Here is a 9,471-nt window from a genome sequence, read left to right as displayed (position 1 = left end):
CACCTCTATTTGACCTGCTCAAACATTCTGACAATCCTCAGGAACCAAGGGAACTGACTAAAAGAGCAGTTCAAACCATCCAGCAACTAGAGCAGGCTTTACATTCTAAATTTGTTTCATGAATTGATCATTGTCAAATTGTCTAATTTTTCATTTTTGCAGATCACAGTATTCCTTTTGGAGCATTGGTACAGTGGTCTGACCATAGGTCTGATCCACTGCACATCATGGAGTGGCTATTTTTGCCTTATCGGGCTCAAAAACTGCTCCTGGATTGTTTGAGCTCATAGTTCAAATCATCATTAAGGCTAGAAAAAGGTGCATAGAGTGTACTGGCAGAAATCCAGCTCGCATTGTTGCACCTGTACAATCTCGTTACTTTGAGTGGTGTCTTGGAAACAAATGTGAATTGCAAGCTGCTTTAGTTGGGTTCCAGGGCCAAATTTCTTATCATTTACCTTCACATCCCCTTCTCAAGTTTTTTTTTTTTGGGGAAATTCCATTTGGAAAAAAACACTATGCAGCGCAGAATCCCTCGATGACCTTACAGTCTTTGCGGATGGCTCGAGGAAGACAGGTGAAGCTGCTGTAGCATGGAAAGCAGAATGTGGATGGCAACATCAAATTGTTCATCAGGGGGATTCTCTTCAAATTGTGGAACGTCGAGCTGTAACTCTTGCTTTTCAGTTATTTCCTAATCGGTTTTTAAATGTTATTACTGATTCTGCATATGTTGTTAATTTGTTACAGTGACTTGATCAGACGGTGTTCTATTGTCCATCTCCAGGTCTTATTTTTCAAGTTTTGTTCGAGCTCTAGAGAACTCTTTTGCAGAGGTTTGTTCCTTATTTTGTGCTACATGTTCGTAGTCATACCTCTTTGCGAGGTTTCTTCACAGAGGGTAGTGCCCGAGCAGATGCTCTTGGTTTTGCTGTTGCTTTGAGACTTGTTCCTAACATTCACCAGTAAGCTGTCTTGTCTCATTAGTTTTTTTTTTTATCAAGGTGCAGAAGCTTTCAGACATCGATTTGGCTTGACTCATTCTATTGCTCGCTTAATTGTTGCCTCCTGTCCAGACTGTCATAATGCCTATACTCCTGTCCAGACTGTTGTAATGCCTATACTCTTGTCCAGATTGTCACAATGCCTATACTCCTGTCTATTTTTGTACTAACCCTCAAGACCTTAAAGCCTTACAGATGTGGCAATTGAATGACACTCATGTCAATGAATTTGGTAATTTAAAGCATGTCCATGTGTCCACTGACATGTTTTCCCATGTGGTGGTTGCTAATGCACATACTAGACAAAAAAAAAGCCATGATGTCATTAAACACTTCTGTTGTGCTTTTGCTACATCTGGAGCACCCGTTCAAGTGAGGACGAACAATAAGCCGTCTTATGTCTGTAAATCTGTCCAAATTTTCTTTGCTTTGTAGAGGATCACTCATGTTACGACTATTTCACATTCTTCTACAGGACACGTTATTGTGGAGAGAGTGTATGGTGCCCTGAAGCAATTGCTTCAAGAACAGAAAGGGGGAATGAGGGGATAACCCCCTCAGTCTCTAGGCTAGACAAAGCTCTGTATGTCTCAAACTTTTGTCCTTCTCTGGCGATTGTCTTTATTTACCTTCTTTTAATGTTTCAGGTAAAACATGCTGTGCTTGGCAAAAAGCCTCCTCCAAACTGATAATCTTGTGGTCCCTGTGAGAGCTGAGGACGGAGCACAGCATGAAGATGCAGACCTTGTTTCTGGTCAATGGTCTGATCCGCATGACTTGATAACTTGGGGAAAGGGATATGTTTGTCTCTACAGATAATAGCCCTCGCTGAATACCTGCGCGGTATGTACGTCCTGCTGTTGGTCCTGGAAGTCGTCAGTGCAGTTCCTGACCTGTCAAAGTTCACTCCATGGCATAGTCAAAATGTCTGGGTGACACTAATGAAGAAACAGAACCACACGACCTTTTGTGCATCACTGGCGTATCCAGAGCAGCCATTTCACACCTGTCTTGTTGGTGTTCCTCTGGCTGACACGGAAGCATCTCTCCTGGTGCAGGATGTTGTCCGATGACGTGACTTATTGAAACGGGACTGTCATACTGTGCGCGGGTGTCTTGACCATGTTGATAGCTGGGATGATGTGTTGTCTGTTAACACTCCACTTCAAGAGTTAGATATTTTAGGGTCACTGTTTGTAAAAGACTGTGTGTATTTTAATCATCATGTAGGTTATGACATGGAACGAGCACGTGGTGAGTCTATGGTACGGGATGTGTTCCCTGAATCATCTTTCTATAAAAATAGTTCCTTCTGGTGTCGGTAAGAATCGGACTTGGAGTACTCTAGCAGTGAGTGCACCTTGTCGACTCCCTACGGGAGTGTTTCTTCTGTGTGGAGATAGAGTCTGGCCAGGAATCCCTGCACAGCCAATAGGGGGGCCTTGTACATCTGGATGGTTGGTAGTTGTAGTTGTGTTGCTGATGCTGCCTTGTCTAGTGTCGTTCCTGCAAAGGGCCCTGCAGGGTATGATACGGGCAGTCTTTGTTGCACAACTACAGACAAGGGGGGAATTGTGGGGTGAAGTCACAGCCCCACAATTGAAGCTTGAGGGGTTTGGAATATTACAAAGTGTCGGGCCGTTTTCCATGAAAGCAGTGGAGTTAATTAGATAGTTCCCATGGACACAGCCTTGAGTTATAAAGAGTACAAGGTTAAAGTTGTTTAGCTGAGTGCAGGTGCTGCATTCCTGGGTGTTTTTGTAAGAATATGTTTATATTATATGTGTGGGAAAATAGAAGTTAGGGAACTCAATAAAGCTGCCTGCTATGCTGAGCAGGCAGACATCTCTCTGTCTCATCACCCTACTGTGTGTCGTGTGTCTTTCTTCCCCCATGGACCAAGACCTACCAACAGGTACCCTATGACACCATTCCATATCAATCCCTCCAAATTCTGTTAGCATATTTAGTCTTCTTTTCAAGGTAGAATTGTAGAAAAACACCCTAAGGCCTGGACCAGAAGATATCACACAACCGCAGCAACCTTCAAGCCCAGAACTTTGGAGGAACTCCAAGAACTGTGCAAGCTGAGAAGAAGATGAGGAAGAAGGGGTCCCAAAGACCCCAAACCCAATTCCCGAAGGGGGGTGTTGGGGGGCAGAAGGGGGGGTGGACAAATCTGGGATTGAATGGACCTTATTATAAAATCATAGAACCACTGTCTAGAGGTGCATGTGTCATGTGCAGGCCTCAGGCCTGAGATTAAAGGACCTACTCTCTTAATCTTATACACTAAATTGAGCTGGAGTCTTTTTTCTCTGCGGTCTCTTAAGGCAATAAACAGTGCCATTTCTCTCAGGCGTCGGATACCTTCCTCCATGGTCTTCCAGACCGCCTCATAATGGTGCTGCTGCAAGAAGTCTCTGTAAACAAACTTCTCTCACGCACCTGTTGGAGGTTGCTCTGAGAGAGAAAGGGACTTTGACTGTAGGAGGCGGGTCAAAGGTGGCACAGAGGATGTGCCCAGGTACAGAGCCCAAGGAGCATGCCCCAGAGTTAGTAAACTGGTTGGTTAAGAAAGTCACATGATCTGTAAGGATAAAAGGGCACGCGAGTTTGAATAAAGTCTCTTTGTCCACACCATCGCACGAGGAGCATCATTCATTCCTTGTTATACAAGGGTCCCATGCTACATATGGCGATCCGAAAGGGACAATTTTAGCTTATATTAAGCCAGATATATATCCTGGATCAGGAAATTAGCCGGTGACTACGGGATCGTCTCGATTTTTCGGAGACGGGAGTCTTTACCGCAAAAAACCTTGACGTCAGTAAACCCCGTGGTCTTAGTGGCATCTAAGAGACGGACAGTTAGTTAGCGAGCTCAAAAAAGATTAGGTAGTGCACGGAAGAAGAGAAGAAAGAGTTAAGGAAGAAGCCGAGAGGTCAGAGCAGGCAACCGGAGAGAGCGGAGAGGGTCAACGCAACATCAAAAGCGGTGAGTCTGAGATGCACCCCGCACGTCTAAGACTGTTCTCTGGGCGAGACGTGGCTGCAACTCGGAGCCCCGAGCTGCGGAGCACCTTAAGATCGTCAGGGAAAAGCCTGTTGATTCCCTAAGTGTCGGTCATCTGGTAAAAGCGGCATCCCGCTACCGACTAATCTGGATCACGTGCGAGAAGCGGTTTCGCTGCCGCCCGTACCATCTCGGCCCCACCGCCCGACCCCCGCATTGCCTTTCTGCCTAGCGGAAAGCGCAGAGCTCCGTGCCCGCTGCACTGCCGACCTGGCACCTAGTGCCTGTTGCCTAGCAACTACTAAACCCGTAGTTTGAAAGTACCCGGGAAATGGTCGAGCCAAGCAGTGTGCTGACCGCCCCCTGCGCCGTCTTGCGCACCGGAGGAGGCTGGCCACCTCCTGCCGACCCCTGCCTGTCTGTGACGACAGTGTAGACCCTCCAAGCTGAGGAAAAGCCTTTCAGAAACCGCGGAAACCCCAAAAGAACTTTCTGCCGCTTTTCGCCGCTTTTCGCCACCGGTCCGGCGCTAGGACCGCCGCGGCCCCGAGCACGCCACCGGAGCCAGCCGCGCGGGTCCTGCCCTGGCCCCGCCGCCGCCGCTGTCCCGAGCCTGCAGCTTGCAGCCTGCACCGGGACACCAGCCACCAGCGCCGGAAAACCACGGTCTGCCATCGCCGAACCAGCATCTGCCGAGCCTGCCCCCGCGCCGGGAGCTGCCCCCAGCCGTGCGCAGAACCGCCCACGCCGCAGCCGACACAGCCCAGACCCCCCAAAGCTGCAGAAAAAAGACTGCAGATAGCCCAAACTGCTACAAAGGGACTCAAAACGTGTGCTCCCAGCCGCTCGAGATAAGGTAACATAAGACACCCTGTTTCCATAGAAACCTCATGATACATTGAAGCAAAACTCAGACTCTAGCGTTTTGCTAAACTTTGCAACATAAAGCAGTTTTACTCTGATAAACTCTGCCTGCACGAGGCACACAGGGAAGAACAAAACAGTTCACACCACACCCCCCTCCGCACACATTACTAGTAGCAAGCACAGCACAACATGGTAATACAAACTCAGGGATCATACCGGGAGACACAAGAGCCACGTAAAACGAATCGCTGGGAAGGGACAGACACTGCCATGCGAACTTCTGACCCCCGGGTCCACACAAGGCAGTCCTGTTACAGTGATGGGGAGAGTAATTTAATGTATTCATCCCCTTTCGCTGCAAATGAACAGCTAACACGTGGGCAGGTATGGCCGCAGCCATTTTCCTCCCCCACACAGACTGAACTCCAACCTTTCTTTTCCGGCCGAGAGCCCAACCCCGCCCCCCACTCGCCGCCTGCACCGACCACCATCCCCCCACAGGGAACCGGTTTTGCCGAAACCACAAGGGGGGAGGGATGGGAGGAATGGGGGGAGGGAGAGAAGGAAGAGGAGAAGGAGGGGGAGAAAGAGCCAAACACGGTTCCAACGGGAGGGATCAATAGAGCACAGGGGGAGATTTCAGCTAACATGTGGGAACAATGTCTGGACAAGGCAATTAGTCGAATGGAGAACCTGAATATTAATCAGGCATGCCCAGACGATATGAGCCAAAGCCAGCCCCCTCAGAGTCAAGCCTTGTATGAGGCCACAGAAAACCTGAGGCATTTAATAAGAGGTTCTGGTCTGTCCTTAACCAATATTTTTAAATATTTGGAGGCATTGAGTCACATCTACCCACTCACCACATATGACTGGAAAGAACTGATAAAACTAGTTCTCAGTGACACCCAACATACAGTCTGGTTAGCTGATTTCCAGAAAATTTGCTCTATTCATATTAAATACCTACAGGTAGACACCACGACACATCAATCAGGCGGAAAAGCAAATTATAATTTAGATTCACAATCAAAATACCACAAAGAGATAGCCAAGCAAGCCCTAAAAGCTATGGGAAACATTATCACTGCAGATCCAAATGATTATCTATCCAACAGTAAAAGGTTACAAGGTTATACTGAGTTGAATTTAAGATGTTTGGACCAGTTGCAGTCGACGTTAAACAAGCAAATTGAATACAATGAAGCCAGAGAGATGCTGTACAAGCATTTGGCTTTTGAAAGAGAAAATGCAAGAGCTTTGCAGAGCTCTCCTGCAAGGGAGAACTGTGACTTTACTGAGCTAGTGCAACCCTACCAAAAGGCTAGCTCTGAGAAGCAGCTACCTGCCTCTCTAACTGCAGCTTTAGATGCCCAGATAAGAACACAGAAAGAAGTCAGACACACAGCTAGTTGTTTTAGTTGTGGAGAGATAGATCACTATCAGGAGAATTGTCCCTGGAAGCCCCTAATTGCAACATTCCATAAACACCCTAGCAGCAGAGAAATGACAGTTGTACCAAGGGTGCCATACGCAAAACAAAAGATATGCTACAAGCATTGTATTGCTTGTAATAGCATTGCTAGCTGTACTCTTTTTTAGCACTACTCTTCATGTGCAAAAGAGAAAACTACTTAAGGCAAGCCACAATATAACAATAACCAGCCCCCAAAATAACCATGTACCCTGTACCCCAAAGAAAGGTGACAGGTGGAAAACATTACAGATGCTAACAGCAGAACACGCAGTCAAAACACATGCAGAAGCCTTGCAGATTGGACTGCCTCTATCTATAAGGTTTCTAGCAAATTTGTCACAAGTGGTAACTGATTCAAAAAACCATTCCTTTACCATTCTCTGTCACCCTGAGGATGCCCAGAAACCCCTCTTTCCCATCATGGTTTTAAGCAGTGCACAAACTATCCAAACTCACTGCTGGGATATACCTCCTCAGAAGATGCAAAATACCTCGATGAAATATCAGACAGCCATAATACATCATTATGCAGAGGACACATTAATAACCAATGCCACAAGAAATGAACTGCTAATTGTTCCTGCTGTTTTAACCAAAACTGCCCAAGGTGCAGATCTTCAGGTTGTTTCAGGAAGAGTCCAACAACCACAACTCTGGACTTGCCATGGACAAGACAACACAGCAAAAAAAGCTCTACACAGGTGACACAACTCGAGGTAAAAAACATTTATATTTACAGGAGTTGCAGAAACCTCAGAGAGCTACCAGTTGCTTAAAACCGGTTTTAACCATAAACAGAGGGGACCTACACCCTCTCCTTGTGTTGCTAGGGGAGAACTCCAACTTAAAGTCTGACAAATTGCTAATTGCAGAGACAAACCAAATGTTAGAGAATTATACCAAGGTAACAAAGAGCAAACAAAACAAGAGAGATCCTGAAAGGCAAATCTACCTAGTTTTTGTTTCCAGCAGGTATGAAGCATTGCAGCTTTGTTTCAGTGGGATCAAACTGAGAGAAGCCGCTGTTGGTTCTAAAACAGCTCTTTCAGTCATACCCCACCACCTAAATCTGTGTAAGTTGCTATTGAGTTTGTAAGCTTGTCATTTAGGGCAGAGCACGACTGAAGAACTGGACGGAAGAAGTCCTGCCTTTACCAACATTCCAGCTTTGAAAGGACAATTTGGATAGGATGACAGCTGAGGACGCTGGATTTCAAGATGCCCTGGCAAGTTTTGGTGGTAATATTTTAATCCATCTCCTTAAGCACAGATTGTGGCAGAAATCAACAGTTTACCTTTAAAGGCCACACCAGATGCAAAACTGAACCAATAAAGGCCTCAGGGCCTTCACACATGCATCTAGGAAAACACAATATGCTGCAATAGACTTAAATAAATCCTACCACGGAACAGTGAGAAAACTACAAGCCATGAACTAAGCTCCTGTGTAGTTCTGGACTGATTGTCATTACCTTGGGAAAATTTTAAAACAATCCTTTGATGTTATGATTGTGCTTATTATGCTATGAGGTTGATAATCTGTTTTGAAAGTTAATTTCCTTGAGATATTGTTAACCCTTACCTGTTTTTTGAAATGCGTTCTGGTTGGTTCCTGTGAGTTACAAAAGGTATGATTTGTGCACAAATGCACACAAAATCACATCCTGAGACGCCACAGCCAATGACTGACAGAAACTGGAAAGCTGCTAAAGCAGCAATGTTTAACACTATACCCAGAGTTTTAAAGCAAGCAATTGCCTCATTCATTCTCCATCAGAATACAGGTTCTCTAAGAGACCATTCAAAATAACAATCAATAAAGCTACATCATCAAAGTATGCCACACTGTCAGGAAACCACCCTAGAGAGTTAATAGCAAATGAAGCTTGGCGATCAGGGATATACATTTTGAATTGGACATATTGAAATTGTACATGCAAATAGATATACATTCACAAAACATAACTGCTACTACATCCACTAGACAAAACACAAAGGTGTAAAACACATGAGTTAGTTGCTTAGCAACCCTTTGGTACTCTAAAATAAATTAACATTAATATTAAGCAGCTAAATTCCTATGAAATAGGAAAATTCTCACATCAAGCATTTCACACTAATCCATAAAACAGTAAAAGCACATATTGAAACACGTGCTAAGTTTAAACAAAAGGGGGGAGAACTGGTGTAACCTGTAAGAACATCTGTAAAAAACTATGTATGTTATCAATTTTTGAGTTGTGACAGTGCTGAAAGAAGCAGGTCTGAAAAGCAGCACACACCTCAGGCGTTTGTTTCTCCCAAGTTGCTAATCATAGTAAGATTTGATTTCAGGACCATGGATGAGATACCTAGGTTTGTGACATGGAGACAAAGCTATGCCTAAAAGTTATAAGAAAGAACTCAAGCAGGTTTCTTCCAGGTGTGTAAAACCCTATTCAAATATGTGACCACAGCAGCAGGAACCAGAGCAACGCAGAAGTTTGGAAAAGAGTTATGTTATGTTTTCAAGTTTACATTAAGAAATGACCAACGTGGTGAAAAACAATCTCTGGAATGTGTGTGTGTGTGTGTGTGTGTGTTCTCGTGTGTGTTCAGAGTGCGGTGGCCACCGACGTATGATATGAGTGTGTGAATGAAAATAGTTGTGTGACTGGTCAAATAATAAAAAACAAACACCTCACAAATAACATTACCTCAGCCACAGGTCGCTTTTAAGAAATTGTAGTTTACTAAGATTACCCTGTTCTTAAATAAAGTTTGAAATCCCCAGTTATTAAAAAACCCTCAGATTAAAAAAGTTATAAGTTTATACACAGTTAAGATAGGCCCCAAGTTAATAAAGTAATTATCCAAGTTGCACTACCCTATAGGAATATAAGAAGGTTTTAAAAAGGTTTACATTAGAGTTAAGAAACTGAGCAAAGCAATGTGCCGGATCACTGCGAAGTTTAGTAGTTTTATAATGTTCTGATTGTTAAAATTGTTGTTTGCATTGTTGTTTGCATTTTTGTTCATACTGTTTTTGTGACTTCTTAATATAATTAAAAGAGGGGATGTGTAGGAGGCGGGTCAAAGGTGGCACAGAGGATGTGCCCAGGTACAGA

This window comes from Pseudopipra pipra, chromosome W, assembly GCF_036250125.1.
Source record: "Pseudopipra pipra isolate bDixPip1 chromosome W, bDixPip1.hap1, whole genome shotgun sequence".
Classification (NCBI taxonomy): Eukaryota; Metazoa; Chordata; class Aves; order Passeriformes; family Pipridae; genus Pseudopipra; species Pseudopipra pipra.
The sequence above is the reverse complement of the archived record's forward strand: the minus strand, read 5'-3'. Positions refer to the sequence as shown.